Source organism: Scyliorhinus torazame, chromosome 4 (assembly GCF_047496885.1).
Source record: "Scyliorhinus torazame isolate Kashiwa2021f chromosome 4, sScyTor2.1, whole genome shotgun sequence".
Lineage (NCBI taxonomy): Eukaryota > Metazoa > Chordata > Chondrichthyes > Carcharhiniformes > Scyliorhinidae > Scyliorhinus > Scyliorhinus torazame.
Window position 1 is genome coordinate 241,935,488 of NC_092710.1, and position 24,637 is coordinate 241,960,124.

A 24,637-nucleotide genomic window follows, 5' to 3' on the forward strand; every position below is an offset into this window, starting at 1 on the left:
TGTTTGATAAGGTTCCCCTTGGTAAGCTACAGCAGAAAATACGGAGGCATGGGATTCAGGGTGATTTAGCAGTTTGCAGTAAATTTGCAGATGACACTAAAGTCGGTGGAGTTGTGGACAGTGCGGAAGGATGTTACAAGTTACAGAGAGACATAGATAAGCTGCAGTGCTGTGCTGAGAGGTGGCAAATGGAGTTTAATGCAGAAAAGTGTGAGGTGATTCATTTTGGAAGGAATAACAGGAAGACAGAGTACTGGGCTAATGGTAAGATTCTTGGCAGTGTGGATGAGCAGAGAGATCTCGGTGTCCATGTACATAGATCCCTGAAAGTTGCCACTCAGCTTGAGAGGGTTGTTAAGAAGGCGTACGGTGTGTTAGCTTTTATTGGTCGAGGGATTGAGTTTCAGAGCCATGAGGTCATGTTGCAGCTGTACAAAACTCTGGTGCGGCCTCATTTGGAGTATTGCATACAATTCTGGTCGCCGCATTACAGGAAGGATGTGGAAGCATTGGAAAGGGTGCAGAGGAGATTTACCAGAATGTTGCCTGGTATGGAGGGAAGAGCTTATGAGGAAAGGCTGAGGGACTTGAGGCTATTTTCATTAGAGAGAAGAAGATTAAGAGGTGACTTAATTGAGCCATACAAGATGATTAGAGGATTGGATAGGGTGGACAGTGAGAGTCTTTTTCCTCGGATGGTGATATCTAGCACGAGGGACATAGCTTTAAATTGAGGGGTGATAGATATAAGACAGATGTCAGAGGTAGGTTCTTTACTCAGAGAGTAGTAAGGGTGTGGAATGCCCTGCCTGCAACAGTAGTTGGCTCGCCAACACTAAGGGTATTCAAATGGTCATTGGATAGACATATGGACGATAAGGGAATAGTGTAGATGGGCTTTAGAGTAGTTTCACAGGTCGGCGCAACATCGAGGGCCGAAGGGCCTGTACTGCGCTGTAATGTTCTATGTTCTATGTTCTAAACACGCTCGCTATGGGATTTTGTTCCCATTTAGTGAAATCGCGCAGAATCACTGGGAAGTTGCATTCACTAACCAGACTGGCTCCTCAGAGATAGGGCCACCATTTTGAAAGGGTTCCCCAATCTCTAAATGTGCCTGAGGGTCACCACACTCTCCTCCTGCAGGCATTGTCTGGAGGCCCCTTTGTACCCTCTTGCCCCCCTCTACCCTTCATACTCCCTCCACCCTCCTTTCATGGGCCTGGCCCCCCTCAGACCCTGACCCTTGGCAATGCTACCCTGACACTGCCACCCTCACAACCTGGCAGTTTTCCTGCCAGTTTGGCAGTGCCAGGATGGCAGTGCCAAGTTGCCAGCCTGCCAGTATCAAGTTATCCGTGTGCCTTGGGAGAGGCAGGCTGCCACCCTGCGTGGTCCCTGACAACCCAGGGGCCTCCGATGGCCTGGGAGACCCCCAGGGTGCTGTTCCACTTGGCCGACCTTTGTGTGGACCAGTACCAATCGGCACCCGGCTTGGGTCTCAGAATCACAGAATAATACATCACAGAAGAGGCCCTTCGGCCCATCGAGTCTGCACCGATGCATGAAAAACACCTTACCTCCCAACCTAATTCCATTTGCCAGCCCTTGGCCCATAGCCTTGAATATTATGATGGCCCAAGTGCTCACCCAGGTAATTTTTAAAAGATGTGAGGCAACCTGCCTTTACTACCCTCCCGGGCAGTGCATTCCAGACCATCGCCACCTTCTGGATTAAAATATTTTTCCCTGAAATCCCCCCTAAACCTCCTGCCCTGACCTTGACCTTGTGTGCCCTCAAAACTGACCCTTCAATTAAGGGGAACAGCTGATCCCTATTCACCCTGCCCTCATAACCTTGTACACCTCGATCAGGCGCCTCTCAGTCTTCTCTGCTCTAGCGAAAACAACTCGAGCCTATCCAACCTCTCTTCATAATTAGCCCAGACAACATCCTGGTGAATCTGCTCTGCACCCCCTCCAGTGCAATCACATTCTTCCAATAACGTAGCAACCAGAATTGGACACAGTACTCCAGCTGTGGCCTCGCTGGGGAGGCCGGTGGGTGCCGCATAGATCCAGGGTCAGTCTTCAACCTACCTACAGTGTGAAAGAATATGCTATGGAGCATTGATTATGCATTTGTACAAAACAATAATTGTTTATCCTCAGGGTTTTGCCCTGTATCCCCATTTATTTCTCTATTGCCCCTTTTAATGTACGAGAGAAAAAGGAGCATACCTTGACACCCTATTCTTGTGTGTGTGTGTGTGTGTGTGTGTGTGTGTGTGTCTGTGAATAAAATATCTCTCTGAGTTTACCCTATCTCAGGTTTGCTGTGGAGTTGTTAATGGAAATTGGATCACACCAAAACAGAGGGAATGGGTAATAAGCCATGGCTTACAAAGGGGGAAATCAAAATCAAAACACCTTCCTGTTTACCAGCAAGTTGGAAGAGGAGAAATAAGGACTTGATGAATTAAACCTTCTCTTTTCCGTAACAATAGGTATTTGGAGCCTGCATTCACCCACTTCCACTAAAGCTGTGAGAAAATCAATATAACAACCTGGAGCTGGATTTTCATGGTCCCAGTTGAGACCAAAATTAGGCAGGGGGAAAAGCATGGCCACGAGTAGGGCAGCCAGAATTTCTGTTTCTATTTCAACCTCAAGCATTTTCATGAGAGCAGGGGAAGGAGCAGGCCCCAGAACCAGTTGCTTCCTCTGAAAGAGACAACTAACAGCAATATGGGCTCATTGCAACTCCAAACCAGGTAAGTTTTTAAATTTTTATGCAGGTAGCTGGACGTTACCAGCTGCCTGAAGAGTTTAAAACATAACTAAAATAACTTTGCCTCCTTCGCAGTTCATCATTAAATGGCATAGCATAAGTTGTATCTGTGTTTAGTAATGTTTGTACTGTACTGTGATTGAAAGATGCGGCCACCCTTTAAACAAAGCCAAATCCTCCAAGGAGTGGCAACCACCGTCAGAGTGCCACTCCACTCCTCTTTACGAAGCTTGCACCAGAGCACGCATTTATCACCCAGACATCTGAACTCATCCTTCTCGAAAATGCAAAGCACAGATGTCCTCCTTTGTGGTACAGGTTGTCGGGGGGGAAACCAAATTGTTGCCATATTCCAATGAGTCTAAATGACCCAAAACCACTGAGAGCAGCTAAATATGTAAGATAAGTGAGTGAGGGGGTAGGGTGTCATTGGGTGTATGAGTGAGTAGCGTGGGTCAGGGAGATCAGGAGGGTAGACAATGTGTTGGGGCATAGTTAGCTGGTCAGGATGGAATCAGATCAGAGTGTAGTCAGGGGATCAGAGTGTAGTAGGGTAGTTGGGGCAGTCAGGGGGTTGAGAGAGTAGTCATGTGGTGGGGGTGGTGTAGTCAGGTGATTAGTAGTATATTACGTAGGAGTTAGAACTGGTTTTAATCCTTCCAGTCTTCCCTGGGTAACTATTCTGGTAAATGAGTTGGAACCGTCTAAAGTCTTCAACTCTAAGTCAAAGGATTGAAGGGTGCCAGATTCAGGGGAGTTGCCCATTGGAAGCTTAGACTTCTGAGGCAATTCCCTCTAAGTCCTTGCATTGAGACTTCTGAGGGGCCTCCATGAATCTTCCAGGGTACCTCTAGGATATGACTAAAAGACCTGGGCAATGTGTGTCAAATTGTTACTTCTGTCATCTGGCAAGCTCTCACATTGAAGATCAACATCATAAATGTCGAAAAATATCCAGATTAATTGAAAAGAAATCATCTAAGGAAATGTATTTAACACTATGGAAATAATAACCTTGTATGCTAACCAAGTGTAAATGTTCAATCTTTGCCCAGTGACTTTATATTCAGTCTTGACATTTGTTAAAATAGCAGTTCTGAGGTCAGTTTGTTTCCTTGGGGAGTTTTATGGGTCCTTGGCTGCAGTCGAACTTCTTCGTGGTTTTACAAATGCATTGTTTATACAGCTGCTTTGAAGTCACAATCTTCTCCCAGCTCCAATTCCTAACTCCACCTCTCATCCATTCCCTGATCCTATTTAACAACCACTCTCTTCCCTTGAACTCGTCATCGAATTCCAAAACTCCTCTTTCTTTATGATCCTACCTCGCAACCCTGGTGGCTGTTGGTCACATCATGGCATTTAGTGGGGTACTGCTGCAGCAGGCAATCTAAAGAACAAGGGGCGGGATTCTCCGAGCCCCTGCCGGGTTGGAGAATCGCCGGGGGCTGGCGTGAATCCCGCCCCCGCCGGTTGCCGAATTCTACGGCACCGGATATTCGGTGGGGGTGGGAACCGCGCCGCGCCAGTTGGCGGGCCCCCCCCCGGCGATTCTCCAGCCCGCGATGGGCCAAAGTCCCGCTGCTGGAATGCCTGTCCCGCCGGCGAGAATCAAACCACCTCTCTTACTGGCGGGACAAGGCAGCGCGGGCGGGCACGGGAGTCCTGGGGGGGGGGCGATCTGGCCCCGAGGGATGCCCCCACGGTGGCCTGGCCCGCGATCAGGGCCCACCGATCCGCGGGCGGGCCTGTGCCGTGGGGGCACTCTTTTCCTTCCACCTTTGCCATGGTCTCCACTATGGCGGAGGCGGAAGAGACCCCCTCCACTGCGCATGTGTGGGGATGCCGTGAGCGGCCGCTGACGCTCCCGCGCATGCGCCGCGCGGCAAAGTCATTTCCGCGCCAGCTGGCGAGGCACCAAAGGCCTTTCCCGCCAGCTGGCGGGACGGAACTCAGTCCGGCGCGGCCTAGCCCCTCAAGGTGAGGGCTCGGCCCCTCAAGTTGCGGAGAATTCCGCACCTTGGGGGCGGCGCGATGCCGGACTGATTCACGCCGTTTTTGGCGCCGGTCGGCGGACATCGCGCCGATTGCGGAGAATCCCACCCAAGGTGCCTGAAAATTGCAAGCAGCAGTGCCCAGGAGAATCATTCCACATTCTGGCAATCTCCAAAAGGCTTTACTCTGGGGAGCTGTGTGTCTGAGTTAATGCAAAAATAACCCATAACACATTAGTTACAGTTAAAATTGTTCTGTTAATCAATATTTTCTTTCTTGCTTGCTAATCAATATAATACAGGCACACTTGTCAAGCATCTTTTAAATTAGAAATAGCTATATAACAAGTGTGTGACAGATAGACATAAATTTTGTGAAAGTGATAGGGGTAAACTCAGTCAATGAGAATAATGTGCTCTCAGAAGGGAGATCAGAGAGAGCATGAAGAATTACTGACCTTCTCACAGCAAGTTCCAATCTCTGAGTCTTTACTCTTTTCGAACACACTTTCTAAGAAGCTTTGCTTTGATCCCTAGTGAAAACGAAAGAAATTATTTTGAAATACTGTGGAGTTGTTTTCAAAGCAAAATCTCAAATCTCTGCAGTTAAAATAATCCCCATTGTTAATGAGTTTTTGGGGTGATTTACAATCTTAATGCACACTGCGTTGTGTGTGCTTGAGTAAAAACAGTAACTTAGCCACACTCAATAAACGAACCACCTTGTTATTTTTCCAGAGTGCCCAGGGCTATAATGATATAGGGTTATTAAACCATGATCAATAACCAATTGAGCAACAAGGATAGATGGTGTAGCTGTACTCTAATTTCAAGCGTGTTTCTGGAAACCGTTCTGAGAAAAATACCCTTTCCGCTCTTACAATTGAGCATTATGTTTTAAATTATTGGATTTTCTTAATGTGGGTCGGGCCAGGCTTCTAACTGCTACACCAATCCTCTTAGAATCATAGAATCCCTATAGTGCAGAAGGAGGCCATTTAGCCCATCAAATCTGCACCGCCCCTCCAAAAGAGCACCCTTCTCAGGCCACAACCCCACCTTATCCCCATAACCCCATCTAACCCTTTCGACATTAAGGGACACTTTTTCATGACCAATTCATCTAACCTGCACATCTTTGGACTGTGGGAGGAAACCAGAGCACCCGGAGGAAACCCACACAGACACGTGGAGATCGTGCAAACTCCACACAGTCAGGTCTGAATCCAACCCGAGTCCCTGGTGCTGAGAGGTAGCAGAGCTAACCACTGTGCCATCACCAAATTCTTACACCTCTAAAAATGGTGTCAAGTAAACAGCTCATTTAGACTACCTACCAAAGCATTTGTTAGATTAATGCCAATTTCTACATTGAATATACAAAACTTGCAGTCCAATTCATTTGTTTCAATATCTAGATAAATCAGCAATTGCAGGCCTTTGCTAATAATGTTTATTAATTCAAATAGATTCGGACAATAAATATGATTCAAGAGATAAAGCTTAAGATATGCATACTTTGCTAAATAGTTGCAATAAGATGGCAGGAATTTGAAAGTCTGAACAACACAGATGATTATCCCTGACAGCTATGTTACATACAACATATAGTTCTCAGAAGCCTTTCATGTCATGAAACATCCCAAGACGCTTCATCTCAGCTTGCCAACTCCGGTTGGGAAGTATTCCAGGAGGTTTAGACCAGAGGATGGCTGACCATGTGATTTTGCAAATATTATTGCATATCTCTCTTCATCTCCTTGGACTCAGGTTTGGACTCAAGAATTATGTGATGGTGATAGTTCAGAACTGGAAGCCTCAGTCAGATGTGTATTTGTATTTCACAGCTCAAAACCAGGTGGCATAAATTGACCTGAACTAAAGCAAGAGATTGCAAAATGGGCAGCAATCACGATGTTAGGGGCATTTCTCACAGGGTACATCATCCTATACTTAGCTCAACACCAGCACCTGCAAACTCTTCCCTGGGCTGAAACTCAGCAGTAAAGACGAGTTTTCACTGAAAGGTAGAAACAGTCACTTGGTAGCACAGAACTTGAATATTGCTGGAAAGAAAGGCATGTTGCTGAAACTTTTCACCTTGAGATAATCAGGACAAACACAAGAATTCCACATTTCAAACAGTCAAAAAACACGCAGCACCATTCCTGACTCCCCAGATACTGAAGCAGTCCATGTCCAAATTCATCAAGACCTGGATAATATCAAGGCTCAGACTGACAATTGGCAAGTAGCACATACTCTACATGAGTGCCAGGCAATGACATTCTCCTAAAATAGAGACTCTAACCATCACCCCTTGACATTTAATGGTGTCACCATCACTGAATCCCCATCTATCAACATCCTGAGAGTTACCATTGACCAAAAATTGACCTGAACTAGCAATGTAAGTACTGCAGCTACAAGAGCAGGTCAGAGGCTAGGAATTCTGTGGCAAATAACGTACCTCCTAACACAAAGCCTTTCCACATCCTACAAGGCACAAGTTAATCATCTTTATTGTCACAAGTAGGCTTACATTAACACTGCAATGAAGTTACTCGTGGCCACATTCACCCGGTGCCTGTTTGTGCACACAGAGGGAGAATTCAGAATGTCCAAATTACCTAACAGCACGTCTTTGGGGACTTGTGGGAGGAAAACGAAGCACCCGGAGGAAACCCACACAGACTCAGGGAGAACGTGCGTGAGGAATGTGATGGAATACACTCCCCTTATACGTGGGTGAGAGAAGTTCCAATAACACTCAAGAAGCTTGACACCATCCAGGAAGAAGCAGCCCGTTTGATTGGCACCCCATCCGCAGATATTCACTCCCTCCACAACAGACATATATTAGGAGCAGTGTGTACCATCTACAAGATGCACTGCAGAAACTTACAAAGGCTGCTTAGACACCACCTTCCAAACACATGACCTCTGCCACTTAGAATGACAAGAACAGCATATACATGGAGCCATCATGTTATGACGCCTTGGGCTAGTGCGCGGGGGTGTTCATGGAGAGTGTTCATGGGAGGGGATGGTCGACCTGGGGGGGGGGGGGGGGGGGGTGGAATGGAATATGCAATGGGATGTCCATGCTGCTGGCCAGGTTCCCTATTCGGTGAACCATAAGGTGATTAGAGCATCCCGTGCACGCTGGCCCAGGCTCACACATGGTGCAGCCTCTCATGCCTGCCCGGGCCCCATGTCCTGCCCAACCTCCATGTGAACTGTATCTTCAGGATGCCGAAGCACCGCTCGATCACTGCATGAGCACCATTGTAGCGGGTCTGTGGCCTCCAGATGGACGCCATCAGCCATGGCCACAGTGGATAACTCCTGTCGTCCAGGAGCCAATCCCTCAGCTTGGGGTGCACCTCAAAGAGGCCAGGAACCATCGGGTGCACCAGGATGAAGGCGTCATGCATACTGCCCAGGTAACAAGCGCAGACATGAATGATGCATAGTTCATGGTAACACGCCAGCTGCACATTCATAGAGCGGGACCCCTTTTGGTTTGTGAAGACTGACCTGTCATGGGCCAGTGCTCGTAGGGTGACATGCATAACATCGATCACCCCCTGGATCTGGGGCATCTCGGCGATGATGGCAAATCCTACTGCCCATACATCCCGGTGGGCTCGGTCCACATTGAATTTGATGTATTGTGGCCATCGGGCACGTAGGACCTCTGTGACGGCAGTGGTGCACCTATGCTCCTAGGTCTGTAAGATCCCTGACAGGACCCCACTCGGCACCTGCAAGGACTTGGTGTTGTAAGGGTTCAGGGCGACTGTCACCTTGACGGCCACCGGTAACATGTGTCCTCCCCCATACTCCAGGTGTACCATGATCTGGCAGATATGTCAGACTCTCCCCTGCTCAGCCAGAATCTTCAACGGCATGCCAGTCCGGCAGGTCCTCGAATGACAGGCACTGCTAGGACACAAAAGGCCTCATGTAGTGCCTCCTTCGCACTCCTCCTCTTCGGCCTGTTGAGCGGCAGGCTCCCCATCCTCATCAGCTGGCTCCTGTTCCTCTGGGGCAAACTCCGCCGCTGCTGAGTCCTCCCCGAGCAGCTCCAGCTCGTACAGCCTCAGTGCATTCCCCAGGGCTGCAGCGACTAGGATGAAGACCACCATTCCTGGTTGAAGTCTGAAGTACATTGCCTGCAGGTGGTGCAGGTCAGACATGGCACCCCCTGCCCCACCAGGCTACACAGTGTCCCTGGACAGCACTGCAGACCCTGGCCCCGCATGTCTCCCTCTGCCCTCCCCCATCTCCAAATCCACACCCGGCTGGGCATCAGACTGGTCTTTGTGGGTCTCCTGACAGCCCAGTCTGGATTCCGCTATCCCCCCACCCCCCCCCCCCCCCCCACCCACCCCCCGGCACGGGTGATTGCCCTGCTGCAATCAGGGTGTGGGGGCTGCAGCAGCTAATGGAGATCGGAGCACCCTTAAAAAATGGCACTCCGATCTCAGAGAGGGGTGATTAGGTCTCACCCTCTCAGTTGCAACACAAATCCCGGAATGGCATCGAATGACATTGAAAACCCGATTTCCAAGTTCCAGGTGCCATGAAATGGAAGTAGTGCCAGCGGGGACCAGTCCTGATTCTCTGCTGGTGGACTCACTGAGACTATGGAATGGAGAATCTTGGCCCCAGTCTTTGTTTAGGAAATTAAGCTGGGAAGGTGGAAGGTGTATCTGTGGTAGGCTATTTGATTGGCAGTGATCAAAATTCAGTTTGATATAGCAAATTCACAAAAAAGGTAAAGATAGAACAAGAGTAAAATTTTTCTTGGGAGAAAGATCAATTTTACTCAGTTGAGATATGATTCTGTATAAGTAGACTAGAAACATCTAGTCCAAAATCAGTTGGGCGATACCGTGACACAGTGGTTGGCACTGCTGCCTCACATCTCCAGGGACCCATGTTCAATTCCGGCCTCAGCTGACTGTGTGAAGTTTGCATATTCTCCCCATATCTGCGTGGGTTTCCTCCGGGTGCTCTGGTTACCTCCCACAGTCCAAAAATGTGCGGGTTAGATGGATTGGCCATGCTAAATTGCCCCTTAGTATCCAAAAGGTTAGGTCAGGTTGCTGGGTTACTGGGCTAGGGTAGAGGTGTGGGCTTAAGTAAGGTGCTCTTTCCAAGGGCTGGTGCAGACTCGATGGGCCGAATGGCCTCCTTCTGCACTGTAAATTCTGTGATTCTATGAAAATGGAGAATCGGGTATAGTCTGGAAAACCAAGTGCTGCTGTGAGACAGACGGTTATCAGTGAGAGCCAGCGTGAACTTACATTTATACAGCACTTTATGTAGGAAAAACTATCAAGGCACTTCACAGAAGTGTAATTAGACAATGATCAATGCTGAGCCAAAATAAGATATTGGCAGAAGACTGAAAGCTTGGTCAAAGAAGTGGGAGAGTTAAAGAAGCAGATGGACAAAATTCCAAAACCTAGTTAGCAGAAAGCATGGATGCAAAATTGGGAACAAAGAGTGAGGAATGCTCAGGGTCAGAGTTGGAGCAATGGATAGTTCTTGGATGGGGACATGGATGGATTTAAAGACAAGGGCGACAATTTCAAGTATTAGGGACTGGGAGCCCATAAAAGTGAACAAGCACTGGGGTGATGGGTGTGCGACAGGAGAGCTCTGGATAAGCTAAAGCCTATGGAAGGCGGTGAATGACTATCAGGATCAGAACATTCAGTCTGGAGGTGATAAAAGCATGACTGAGAGAATTAGCAGCAGATGGAGTGGAGCATGATTGTTGGTTAGTCTTGTTATGGACGGACGTAAGTGGTCACTGTGATGCAAAGGCTAAGAGGCAACCCAGCTCCATGGCCAATTTAAAAAATACTGAGTTTTCAACCACCCTACTGCAGCCTGAGTCAGTGGCAGAGAATGGAATTAGATATGGGTGGGAGTCTCCGTCCCGCCGCACCCGTTTTGTGGTGCGGCGCACCCCCGCCAGCAGCAGGATCCTCCATTCTGGCAGCGGGATCCTCCGTCCCAGTAGCCAGCCAATGGGGTTTCCCATTGCGGTCACCCAGATGTCGTCGGGAAATCAGTGGGTGCATATGCACTGCTGGTGAAGCGGAGGACCCTGCTGATGGAGAATCCTGCCCATTGTGGTGAAAGCTGGGGAGCCTGGGGGACCACCTAAGATACCTGCCGAACTCTATCCATTATTGCAGTGCAGTGGTTGTAGTTGTTCTGCCCACTCTTCCTTCCACCACCCACGATATATTGCTAACAATTCAGAAACTCTTAAACTATTTATAACATCCAATTCAACATTCCAATCCTGTTATAACTGACTAAAGGTTAAATTCTAGGGTGCGGTTGAACATAGTTGAGCTTAATTATGTGAATATACAATCATATTTGGTTAGTGGTTATCAGTGGTTACAGTTAATCTAAACTAACAATGACTTTGTTTCTCCTTTTCCTTGGTAACTGCTGTTAATACTTTGTTTTCACCATGTTGTCATGATATCCACATCAGCATATCATGGTGCAATCACACACACACTGATGGACAGGCAGTTGGACCAACCAGCACACACATAACATCGCAGCCAATCACCAGTGAGAGCACACGCACTATAAAACAGAGAACACCACAGTTCCCGCTCATTCTACCAGGAGATAGCTCAGAGCACAGAGCTCACAGCGTGCCACTCAGAAATAGACCATGTGCTGAGTGCCTCACTAAGATAGCGATAGGGCTGGGTCCACAGGTTAGCTGGTGAAGCATGTACCCAAGCCAGCAGTTAGTTGCTACCGTTGTTTAGACAATAAAACAGAGTTGTACCATCTACAGCCGTGTTGGATCATTTGTGCATCAGAATACCCAACACGACATGATACCAGTAGTGGACGCTAACCAGCGACTGTGAGACCTACCTGCACCCTTTCAGAAATTCGCCATCCTGCTCCATGGAAAACATCAGCCCGCTGCAGCCGCTCCGAATCGCTGGTAATCTTGGCGTAAACTGGAAGCTGTTTAAACAGCGCTTCTAGTTCTTCCTAGAAGCCACAGACAGGGAGAATGCATCGGACACCAGGAAGATCGCCCTCCTCCTCTCCACGGCGGGGCAACAGGCCATCCACATCTATAACTCCCTGGCATTCACAGAAGGCGAGGACAAGACAAAATATAAGACGGTGCTTCTGAAGCTCGAGGAACACTTCAGCGTGGAAGTCAATGAGAGCTTCGAGAGGTACCTATTCCAGCAGCGCCTGCAGGGTAGGGATGAGCCTTTCCAATCTTACTTGACACACCTCCGAATCCTCGCGCAGTCCTGCGGCTATGAGGCCACCTCCGACTCCATGATACGGGATCAGATAGATTTTGGGGTCATCTCGGACACCCTACGCCAGCAGGTCCTTAAAATAAAGCGCCTCACCCTAGCGGCTGCCATCGAGACCTGCGTCCTCCATGAGAACGCGACCAGCGGGTACTCCCAAATCCAGGCGCCCGAAACGGCACGGCACGGGTCCTACGAGGCGGAGCGGGTCCAGTCAATCGAGTTCTTCCCCGCCCGCGGCCCGGACGAGGGCGGCCATTTCGCGCACTTTCCGAGGCCTCCCGCGCTTGTACGCGCCAAAAGAGGGGACGTTGACGCAGAGGGACGTGATGCGCAGGTGCGCTCTACGCAGGACAGCACCACGCATGCGCGGTGGCGCAACGAACACAACAAACTCCATGACGTCACCGTGTGCGGCAACTGTGGCTCCGCCCACTTAAAGCGGCAATGTCCGGCCAAAGCGCGATAATGCCTCCGCTGTGGCAGGATGGGCCACTATGCTGCCTGCTGTCGAGCAGCTCAACCTGCCAACTCCCAACAATTTTGCCAGCCTCGCAGGGACGTGCGGGGGATTCAGCTCCCCTACACTGAGTCACATCCAGATAGTATGCAGACCAGCGCATTCTGCTCAAGCTCCGGAGGTACAACTTCCAACTTGTCTACACCCCGGGGAAGGATCTCATCATCGCAGATGCTCAGTCCAGGGAGGTCAACACACCGCCGGACTCGGAGGGGTTCGTTTGTCAGGTTGACGCACAGGTAGCCTTCACATCGGCCAATCTGCCGGCCACTGATGCACATCTGGCCCACATTCGCCGTGAGACTGCGGCTGACCCCCTTCTACAGCGTGTGATGCACCACATGATGGAAGGGTGGCTCAACGGGCAGTGCCCACAATTCTACAACGTCCGGGACGACTTGGCCGTCATTGATGATGTCCTCTTGAAGTTGGACCGGATTGTGATCCCACACAGCACGCACCGTCTTGTCCTCGAACAACTGCACGAAGGCCATCTCGGAGTTGAAAAGTGCAGGTGGAGGGCCCGAGAAGCTGTGTACTGGCCGGGCATCAGCGACGACATCGCCAACATGGTGCTCAACTGCCCCATCTGCCAAAGGTTTCAGCCGGCGCAACCCCCTAAGACCCTTCAGCCCCATGAGGTGGTCACATCCCCCTGGGCGAAGGTGGGTGTGGACCTCTTTCATGCGCTCGGCAGGGACTACATTATTCTTATTGACTACTTCTCAAGTTATCCGGAGGTCATACGCCTGCACGACATGACATCATCAGCTGTCATCCGGGCATGCATTTGCTCGCCATGGAATTCCGCTCACCGTCATGTCTGACAACGGGCCTTGCTTTGCAAGTCAAGAATGGTCTTCCTTTGCCACTTCATACAACTTCACACACGTGATGTCCAGTCCCTTGCATCCTCAGTCGAATGGCAAGGCGGAAAAGGGCGTCCACATTGTGAAGCGGCTCCTCTGCAAGGCTGCTGATGCCGGATCTGACTTCTGTTTAGCCCTGCTGGCCTATCGCTCGGCCACACTGTCCATGGGCCTCTCGCCAGCCCAGCTGTTGATGGGTCGCACCCTCAGGACCACTGTGCCGTCCATTCATGTTCCTGACCTCGACCATGCTCCAGTATTGTGAAGGATGCAACAGCAGCGTGCTCAGCAGAAGGGGGCAAATGATGCTCGGGCGACTGATCTTCCTGCCCTGGCGCCTGGAGACAACGTCCGCATACACCTACCGGAGGGTGGTTGGTCAGTAACCGCTGAGGTTCTCCGCCACGTGGCTCCCCGCTCATTCCTGGTTCGTATGCCTGATGGCTCCATTCGCCGCCGTAATCGGTGGGCCCTTCGTCTGGTTCCGCACTCGCTACGAGATCATGCACCGGTGCCACGCCTTCCTGTTGTCCCTCATGTCGACTTTTTGAGCTTCCTGTCACTCTGCCTATTCCTCTCTCGCCCGTGGCCAGGCCCATTCCTCAGCCGGTGGATCCTGACCCACCCTTGAGGCGGTCAACCCGAATTCGTCGCCCACCTGAGAGACTTGACTTATGAGCCTGTTAGCACATTGGACTCACTGAATTGTTTCACAGTACTGTTAACGAGTTTCTTTTCTTGTCATTCATTGTTCCAGAAGTTTTCTCTCGTCGTTTGTTGATTGCATTTGTTCTGTTATTGGTACAACCTCGTTGTTCTGTTGCACCTGACACCTTCCTCTGTATATAGTTTAGCCTCATGTACATGTTGTAAATATTGCATACACATACTCAGATGCACTCAGTACACATTTCTATTTATTAGCATGTAGGCACATATCCTTGCGAAAGGGGGGGATGTCATGATCTCCACATCAGCACATCATGGTGCAATCACACACACACTGATGGACAGGCAGTTGGACCAACCAGCACACACATAACATCACAGCCAATCACCAGTGAGAGCACACGCACTATAAAACAGGGAACACCACAGTTCCCGCTCATTCTACCAGGAGATAGCTCAGGGCACAGAGCTCACAGCGTGCCACTCAGACATAGACCATGTGCTGAGTGCCTCACTAAGATAGTGATAGGGCTGGGTCCACAGGTTAGCTGGTGAATCACGTACCCAATCCATCAGTTAGTTACTACCATTGATGAGACAATAATACAGAGTTGTACCATCTACAGCCGTGTTGGATCATTTGTGCATCAGAACACCCAACACGACACATGTGACAAAACTTTGCTTGCACAGAATGTTGCTGCAGTTGTTCTCTTCCAGGTCCTATGGGTAAAACATAACCAAGTCCATTCCAACAAACCCACTAACGCACACAGGAGGCCAAGCGTCAGTCTGCCTGTGGCAGAAAAACCGTCAGTGATTTATTAAGTCAGATGCGGGAAGGGGCCAATGTGCGCAACCTGCCCACCTGCAGCGGGATGTCAGTCAGGCTCATTAATAAGCCACTTGACAGCAATCATCCCACTGCCCACCAGTATTTAGTGGTGTCTCAGAGAAAATACAGGTATCATGTAAATCTCCCGTTCCTCCTGAAGACTGTTTGCCAAACCATGTCGGGTTCAGCTATGGCCTCGTGGAGGGTGGGTCACTTGTTCAGAGGCACTCAGTGCCTGATTGATGGACCCGGAATGAGGGGTCGGCGACGGCGGGGGGGGGGGGGGGGGGGGGCGGTGGGTTGGGGCTCATTCCTTGGACCCTCCTGTCTCCACTCCACCACTACCACCCCTCCCATCCTCCACCATCTCCTCTAACATCCTTCCCACAACCCTCAATCTTTCCCACACAACTGTGTGGCGCTTATGATCCCTGGTAAAGTCTTCAGAGCACTCTCGACAATAACGATCCATCCTGGTGGTGCTGGTGATAATGCAAAGCTACAAGCCTCTGATTGGCTGGCAGCTCCCAGGGAGTGGAATGTGTCCTCTCAGGGTTCTAAGTTCGATGCTGGCCAGAAAAGTACCTGACGGACACTTAATTTAGTTGGGCCTCCTCCACAGAACCAATTCAAGATTTGCACCAGTTCTCCAACCAAGTGGTGGGCAAGATCCCTATCACCCATATGAATTTCCAGCCTACATTTCAACTTTGTAGATTCTCCTACTTCCAGAAAAGCCATCTGTCTCTACTATTTTATGAGGTCTTGTGATCAACTTACTCCTGTTTACCTATCTCAAATTACACAACTTCAAAAGCATGCTTGTTCCTTGTATAATATTTATTCCTTTATAGCTGGCAAGAATTGCAACATTTAAATTACACCTTGCTATGATTCAGATGTAGATTAATCTGCTCCAGCACTTTACTCTTCCATTAATGATCACCAGTGTGGGTTCCAAGTTCAGAGAGATAAGAACAAAGAACAAAGTACAGCACAGCGACAGACCTTTCAGCCCTCCAAGTCTACGCCGATCATGATGACTGTCTAAACTAAAACCTTCTACATTTCTGGGGTCCTTTTCCCTCTATTTCCATCCTATTCATGCATTCTTCAAGATGCCTCTTAAACCTCGCTACCGTATCTGCTTCCACCACCTCCTCCAACAGCTCGCTCATCACCTTCGGTGTAAACAAACTTCCCTCGCACATCTCTTCTAAACTCTCCCCCTCGCACCTTAAACCTATGTCCCCATGTAATCTACTACCCTTTCAGGCACTGCATTCCAGACTACCACCACACTCTGGGTGAAAAAGCTTTCCTCATATCCCCTCTATACCTCTTGTGCTTCACATTAAAATTATTCCCATCATTATTTACCGTTCAACTAAGGGGAACAGCTGCTTCCTATCCACCATGTCCATGCCCCTCATAATCTTATACACCTCAATCAGGTCCCCCTCAGCCTTCTCTGCTCTAAAGAAAATAAGTTGTGCCTATCTAGCCTCTCTCCATTGCTCAAATGCTCCATCCCAGGCACTATCCTGGTGAATCTCCTCTGCACCCTCTAACGTGCAATCACATCTTGATTATCATGACATGATCAGCCTGCACAAAGTATTCCAGCTGTGGCCGAACCAAAATATTGTAGTTCCAATATAGGCTCCCTGCTCTTATAATCTCTTTATAATATATTTGTGGGATGTGGGGATCGCTGGTCAGGTCAGCATTTATTGCCCTTCAGAAGGTGGTGGTGAGTAGCCTTCTTGAACCGCTGCAGTGTAGGTTTAGGTACACCCACTGTGCTGTTAGGGAAGGAGTTCCAGGATTTTGCCCCAGCGACAGTGAAAGAATGGCGATATATTTCCAAGTCAGGGTGGTGAGTGACTTGGAGGGGAACTTCCAGGTGGTGGGATTCTCAGTTATATGCTGCTCTTGTCCTAGATGGTAGTGGTCGTGAATTTGGAAGGTGCTGTCTAAGGCGAGTTACTGCAGTGCATCTTGTAGATAGTACACACAGCTGCCATTGTTCGTCGGTGGTGGAGGGTTTGAATGTTTATAGAAAGGGAGCAATCAAACGGGCTGCTTTGCCAGGATGGTGTTGAGCTTCTTGAGTGTTGTTGGAGCTGCGCTCATCCAGGCAAGTGGAGAGTATTCCATCACATACCTGACTTGGGCCATTTAGATGGTAGATAGGCTTTGGGGTGTCAGGAGGTGAGTTACTCACCATAGGATTCCAAGCCTTTGACCTGCCCTAGTAGCCACAGTATAATATGGCTAGTCCTCAGTTTCTGATTAACCCCCAGGATGGTCATTGTGGGGGATTTAGCGATGGCAATGCCATTGAGTGTCAAGGGGTAATAGTTAGATCCTCTCTTGTAGAAAGGAGATGGTCATTGCCTGGCACTTGCGTGGTGCGAATGCAACTTGCCACTTGTTAACCGAAGCCTGGATATTGTACAAATCTTGCTGCATTTGGACATGGACTGCTTCATTATCTGAGGAGTCATGAATAGGGCAGCATGGTCGCACAGTGGTTAGTACTGTTGCTTCACAGCTCCAGGGTCCCAGGTTCAGTTTCTGGCTTAGGTCACTGTCTGTGCGGAGTCTGCATGTTCTCGCCGTGTCTGCGTAGGTTTCCTCCGGTTTCCTCCCACAGGTCCAAAGATGTGCAGGATAGGTGGATTGGCCCTGCTAAATTGCCCTTAGTGTCCAAAAAGGTTAGGTGGGGTTACGGGGATAGAGTGGAGGTGAGGGCTTAAGGAGGGTGCTCTTTCCAAGGGCTGGTGCAGACTCAATGGCGAATGGACTCCTTCTGCACTGTAAATTCTATGATATATGATCTATGAATGGTGCTAAACATTCTGCAGTCATCCACAAACATCCCGACTTCTGACCTTATGATCGAAGGGAGGTCATTGATTTTTTTTTAACGTATTTTTATTCACGTTGTACATTTTATACACTGTACACTCGTTAAAGATAGATGCAACAGTTACAATTTACAAGTTGTTCTTTTTCGGTTTCCGGTAAGCCCAGAACATGTGGGTGTGGTTGTCCGGGCCTCCCTGGCACAGTTCACATTTATCCCTCACCTCTGGGAAGAACCTGCTCATTCGGGTTCTTGTCAGGTGTGCTCTGTGCACCACAGTAAGCTGCATGAGGCTAAGCCTTGTACAGGAGTCCAAACCCTATTTTGCTCCAGGGTCCCCACTCTATTTCCATCCCTAGCTCTTCCTTCCATTTTCCCCTTGTTTCGTCCAGTGGGGAGCGTGTCTCTAAAGGTCATCCATACAGGACCTGCAGTTCCCCTTCCCAGGATTGTCCGCATCCAGTAACTGCTTAAACATTGTTTTTCTCGGGGCCCTTGGGTATATTGCCGTCTTCTTGCGGAGGAAGTTTTTGACCTGCAGGTTTCGGAGTTTGTTCCCATTCGGTAGTTCCAGCCTCTCCGTCAGCTCCTCTATGTTCGCTAGTTTGTCTCCTATGTAAAAGTCCCTAACCGTCAGTGTTCCCGCCGTCCTGTCTCCAACTATTAAAGGCGGCGTTATGGGTGGCCAGTGGGTATCTGGGGTTGCCGCAGATGGGGCCATGGTGGAGACCTCGGTCAGACCGAAGTGCTGCCTTATCTGGTTCTAGGGTCTCAGGGTTGCGAACACCACTGGGCTTGCTAAGTGTTTTGTTGGCGGGGACGGGAGTGCTGCCTTGCAAGGGCCCAGAGGGTCATCCCTGTGCAGATGGGTTCCTCCATCCTCACCCATCCGTGTTTGGTTCCTTCACCCATCCTCTCACTCTTTCGGCCATGGCTTCACAGGGGTAATATTGCAAGTTCTGGAGGGCCAGGTCTTCTCTTTTGTAATATTGTTTTGGGGATTCTTGGATTCTTCCCTCCCCCACAAAAACACCACAATAATTTGTCTATTGCCTAGAAAAGGGCCTTGGTGAGGTAGATCAGAATGGAAATGAACAGGAAGAGGAACCTGGGCAGTACGTTCATCGTGGTAGTCTGCACCCTCCACACCAGGGAAAGCGGGAGTGCATCCCATCTCTGCAAGTCCTTTTTTACTTCCTCCACTAGACTGGTCAGGTTCCATTTGTGGATCCATGTCCAGTCATGGGCCAGGTAGCGGAATTTGCTTTGGACTATTTTAAATGGTAGACCCTCCAGCTCTGCCGCTCCCCGTCTCAGGTTGACTGGAAAAATTTAGGGAGGTCATTGATGAAGCAGCTGAAGATGTTTGGGTCTAGGACACTAGCCTGAGGAACTCCTGCAGAGATGTCCTGGAGCTGAGATGATTGATCTCCAACCACCACAACCATCTTCTTTTGTGCCAGGTATGACTCCAACCAGTGGAGAGTTCTCCCCCTGATTTCCATTAACTCCAGTTTAGCTCGGGCTCCTTGATGCCATAGTCAGTCAAATGCTGCCTTGATGTCAAGGACAGTTACTCTCACCTCACTCCAATCCTCAATATGAAGCCGGCACTTTGTCTCCACAAGGACAGTGCCGTGATCACTTCTACCGATACTGTCATGGACAGATATATCTCCAGCAGGCAGGTTGGTGAGGGTGAGGTTGTATGTTTTTCCCTCTTGTTGGTTCCCTCACCGCCTGCTGCAGACCCAGTCTAGCAGCTATGTCCTTTAGGACCTGGTCAGCTTGGTCTGTGGTGGTACTGCAATGTCACTCTTGGTGGTGGATATTGAAGTCCTGCACCCAGAGCATATTCTGTGCCCTTGCCACCTTCAGTCCTTCCTCCAAGTGGTATTCAACATGGAGGAGTACTGATTAATCAGCTGATGGTGACCAGCATGTGGTAATCAACAGGATGTTTCCTTGCCCAATTTTAACCTGAAGCCATGAGATCTTATGGGGTCCAGAGTCGATGTTGAGCACTCCCAGGGCAACTCCCTCCCGACTGTATACCACTGTGCCGCCACCTCTGCTGGTTCTGTCCTGCCGGTGAAGCAGGACATACCCAGGAGATAGTGGTGTCTGGGACACTGTCTGTAAGGTATAATTCTATGAGTATGACTATGTCAGGCTGTTTCTTGACTAGTCTGTGAGACAGCTCTCCAAACTTTGGCGCAAGCCCCCATATGATAGTAAGGAAGACTTTACTGAGTCGACAGGGCTGCGTTTGTCAATGTCGATGCCAGGTGGTCCAACCGGTTTCATTTCTTTTTAAATAAAGCCTTCTTAATTACCCTATTACGTAGACATACATGGAAAATAGGAGCAGAAGGCCATTCTACCCTTCGAGCCTGCTCCACCATTTTATAATGATCATGGCTGATCATCAAGTTCAATATCCCTGATCCTGCCTTCACCCCCATCCCTTGATCCCTTTAAACACAAGAGCTACATCTAATTCCTACTTGAAATTACACAATGTTTTCGCCTCAACTACTTTCTGTGGTAGTGAATTCCACAGATTCACCGCTCTCTGAGTGAAGAAATTTCTCCTCACCTCAGTCCTGAAAGGTTTACCCTTTATCCTCAAACTATGACCCCTAGTTCTGGCTCCCCCACCATCGGGAACATTCTTTCTGAATCTACCCTGTCTAATCCTGTTAGAATTTTGTAAGTTTCTATGAGATCACCCCCCCTCTTCCCCCCCACAAACACACACTCTTCTAAACTCCAATGAAACTGGGGCAGCACGGTAGCACAGTAGTTAGCACAGATGCTTCACAGCTCCAGGGTCCCAGGTTCGATTCCCGGCTTGGGTGACTGTCTGTGCGGAGTCTGCACGTTCTCCCCGTGTCTGCGTGGGTTTCCTCTGGGTGCTGCGGTTTCCTCCCACAGTCCAAAGATGTACAGATTAAGTGGATTGGCCATGCTAACTTACCCATAGTATCCAAAAAAGAGGTTGGGTGGGGTTTCTGGGTTGTGAGGTATAGCTTGGGTGGGGTGCTCTTTCCATGTGCCAGTGCAGACTCGATGGGCCGAGTGGCCACCTTCTTCACTGTAAATTCTATGAATATAATCCTAACCAATCCTCACATTTATTCACGTTATATTGCATCTGCCATGCATATGCCCATTCACTCAGCCTGTCCAAATCCCGCAGAAGCATCTCTCCACCGTCCTCAAAGCTCACCCTCCCACCCAACTTTGTATCATCTGCAAATTTGGAAATACTACATTTAGTTCACCTATCCAAATCATTAATAGAAAATGTGAATAGTTGGGCTCCGAGCAACACAAATCCCTGCGGTACCCCATAGTCACTGCCTGTCAATCAGAAAAAGACCCATTTATTCAAACGTTTTTGCTTCCTGTCTGCTAACCAGCTTTCTATTGATCTCAAGACATTGCTCACAATCCCATGCTCTTTAATTTTACATATTAATCTGCTATGTGATACCTTGTTGAAAGCCTTGTTAAAGTTTAAATAAACAACATCAGCCGGGTCTCCCTGGCCAACTCTACTGGTTACATGTTCAAATAATTCCAATGGATTTGTCAAGTATGATTTCCCTTTCATAAATCTATGCTGAATTTGATTGATTATACCACTTTTTTTCCAAATGCTGTGCTATGAAATCTATGGTATTGGACTCAAGCAACTTTCCTACCACCGACATAAGGCTCACTGGTCTATGATTTCCTGTTTTCGCTCTAGAACATAGAACATACAGTACAGAAGGAGGCCATTCGGCCCATCAAGTCTGCACTGACCCACATTAAGCCCTCACTTCCACCCTATCCCTGTAACCCAATAACCTGTCCTAATCTTTTTGGTCACGAAGGGAAATTTATTATGGCCAATCCACCGAACCTGCACGTCTTTGGACTGTGGGAGGAAACCGGAGCACCCGGAGGAAACCCACGCAGAGATGGGGAGAACGTGCAGACTCCGCACAGACAGTACCCAGCGGGGAATCGAACCTGGGACTCTGGCGCTGTGAAGCCACAGTGCTAACCATTTGTGCTACCGTGCTGCCTCCATTTTGAATGGCGGGGCTATGTTCGAACAATGCCAGAATCCAAAGAATTCTGGAAAATGACTGCCAATGGATCGACTATTTCTAGGGCCACTTCCTTAAGTATTCGAGGATGAGGATTATCAGGCCCTGGAGATTTATCCACCTTCAATCCCATCAATTTCCCTAAAACCATTTCTCTTTATGCTAATTTCCTTCAGCTCCTCACCAAAACTTGTGTTTCTCAGAACCTCTTGTATATTATTTGTGTCTTCCTTTGTGAAGACAGAAGCAAAGAATGAATTTAGTTCCTCAGCCATTTCTTTGTTCCCTGTTATGAATTCCCTGTTTCTGACTGTGAGGAACCTACATTCGTTTTTATCAATCTTTTTCTCTTTACATACCTATAGAAAACTTTACAGTCAGTTTTTATGTTCCCCGCTAGCTTACCAGTTCTCAATCAATCCTTTGTTTCACCTTTGCTGAATTTTAAATTGTTCCCAATCCTCGGGTCTATTGATTTTTCTTGCTAATTTGTATGCCTCCTCTTTGAATCTAACACTATCTCTATTTTCCCTTGGAAACCATGGTTTGACCACAGTTTCCTGTAGCCACCTAAATTGGCCAACTTCCGATTTAAAATGGCGAACGGCAAAGACTGATGGGAAAGTCAGCCAACAAGACAGAAACCGGCAGGTGCAGGTTTGCTGTGTATTAAAACTCTGCAAAAGGCCAGACAACATCGATACCAGCGACCATCACCATAACAATGTAGCAGCCATCTGCATACTGATGAGCAATCCCCAGGAACAATAAGTAACATTTGGGACACACAAAGCAAAGCCAGACTCCCCGGCACCAGCAGGAGCCAACACAAAGGAGATGAACGAGCACCTCAAGACCGCACATCGATCAGGGAACCGCTCCAGTATTGGAGAAATCGAACCAAGCGATTGGGACAAAGTCCAATCACTTGGGACCAGGCACAGGGTCCGCCCGAAAGGCGGGAAGCCCCTGGGGACTTTAAGAGTTAAGCCCCAAGTTCAAATCGCTCTCTTCACCTCTTCGTCCTGCCCGGGTCACCCAGCAACATGAACTAACATTGACCGTGACCTGTGCAGTGACCACCGAACAAAGTAAGTCTTAATTCAACGCACCTACGAGATAGGCGCTCCTAGCTACCAATCCGTACCAACTTCGAATCCCACAGGCTCAGAACCCGAACAAAAGGCCATTTGTTCCCCTGACCTGGTGGGCCAGTCCAAAGTTAAGTATAGGCCTGTTAGTTGTAGAAGTAGCTTAGACGTAGAATTTGTGCAAGAGTAGTGATTACTGTGTATAATAAATGTGCTTTGATTTGAATCTTACTAATCGGTGTATTGGGTTATTGATCATTACTCGGACTTGAACCTCGTGGCGGTATCATAAAGATACCTGGCGACTCGAGAGCAAAGGTAATAAAACAGAGCAATTGAACCAAGGAGAAAGTTAGCAACATTATTTGGCGACATCCTGACGGGACCCGATCTAGAAGTGGCATAACCACTCCGGCAGAACCCAAGAATTTGAATTAGAGAGCCAATTGGGAACAGAAAACCACAAGTGTTCAAGCAGTTCTGATCAATACTCATAATTCGGAAGTGTGTGTATGCATGCGTAACTAACAGGGCGATAAGGTAAAACTGATAGAGTTTTGTTGCGCCAAAACTGTCGGGTGTTTGTATTTCGGAAAGTAGCGAAAGCTGTACCCATATTTACAGCACCGCCTTAATACCCCTGTCCCAAATTTGAAGAGCAGCATTCGGATAGGAAAGATGGCAATGCAACGCCTCATGAACCCAGAGGAATTTGCGGTCGCAGCGACCAGCAGCAGTCGAGTGGGACAGTGTCCCATTTGGGAGGAAGAAGTCAGGAAATATCTCAAAGGGATGGGATGGCCCCTTTGGAGTGAATTCTGTGACAACAAGGAATCAGGCCCCGGGAGTATAGGACATACTTGGTGGGAGACCCTGAGCGAGATCCACAAAAAGATCTTAGGGAAAGTTCGCAAACCGATGGCAATCGTGTCCTGCTTGGCACAATTGCGAGGCACAGAGGAGGTCGTTAGGATGCTCCAGAAAGAAGGAGAGGGCATACATCGAATGAGTAAGGTCGATGTAAGCGAGGTAGAAAGAGAGAACTTAGAATTGAGGAGGAAATTGGCAGCAAAAGATGGAGAGGTGGAGGATGCCAAAAGGGCTCACTAGTCTTGTCTGGCGCACTTAAGCAGCTTCCAGTCTCAATATGAAAAGGCCTATAAGGACACGCAACATGCAGTCCTGGTACGTGAAGAAACAGAAAAGCAGGTAGAAGCATTGCAGAGGCAGTGCAGCGACCTAAAGGCAGCATTAAGAGCACTCCATGCTGCCACCACAGAGCAAAGACAAAGCACGCTAGATCACGCAAAGTGCCGGAAGCAGATTGCAGAGCTGCAATCGCTGCTTTCAGTTCAGAAAGGATTCCAGGAAACCTTTGGAGCAAAGTTAGATGAGGAAGACAGCCCTGATTGGGAAGAATTGAATGAGCCAGCACAGAGATATGTTCAGGGAACATGTGCGCAGCGAAAGCCACAAAAGAGGAAAGCGCCCCAGCCCCCCACACAGCAGATAGTTCAGGCTCCAATGAACCCAGTAACCACCCGCCGCACAGCCATAGT

At 48.8% G+C, this 24,637-nt stretch overlaps 2 protein-coding genes across 3 annotated transcripts in view; both read right to left on the bottom strand.

The window, feature by feature from the left end:
* Positions 1–24,637, bottom strand: part of LOC140410852 (4-galactosyl-N-acetylglucosaminide 3-alpha-L-fucosyltransferase 9-like) — a 234,301-nt gene that overhangs the window by 158,010 nt on the left and 51,654 nt on the right. For both annotated transcript variants that reach the window (XM_072499556.1, XM_072499557.1), the window contains one exon: positions 5,244–5,318. The gene's annotated coding sequence lies outside the window, so the exon portion shown is untranslated. Of the gene's footprint in view, positions 1–5,243; positions 5,319–24,637 lie in introns of those variants that run through there.
* The window catches only part of LOC140410853 (4-galactosyl-N-acetylglucosaminide 3-alpha-L-fucosyltransferase 9-like), a 123,995-nt gene that overhangs the window by 47,700 nt on the left and 51,658 nt on the right, over positions 1–24,637 (bottom strand). Inside the window, exon 2 of the mRNA XM_072499559.1 lies at positions 5,244–5,318. The gene's annotated coding sequence lies outside the window, so the exon portion shown is untranslated. The remainder of the gene's footprint in view (positions 1–5,243; positions 5,319–24,637) is intronic.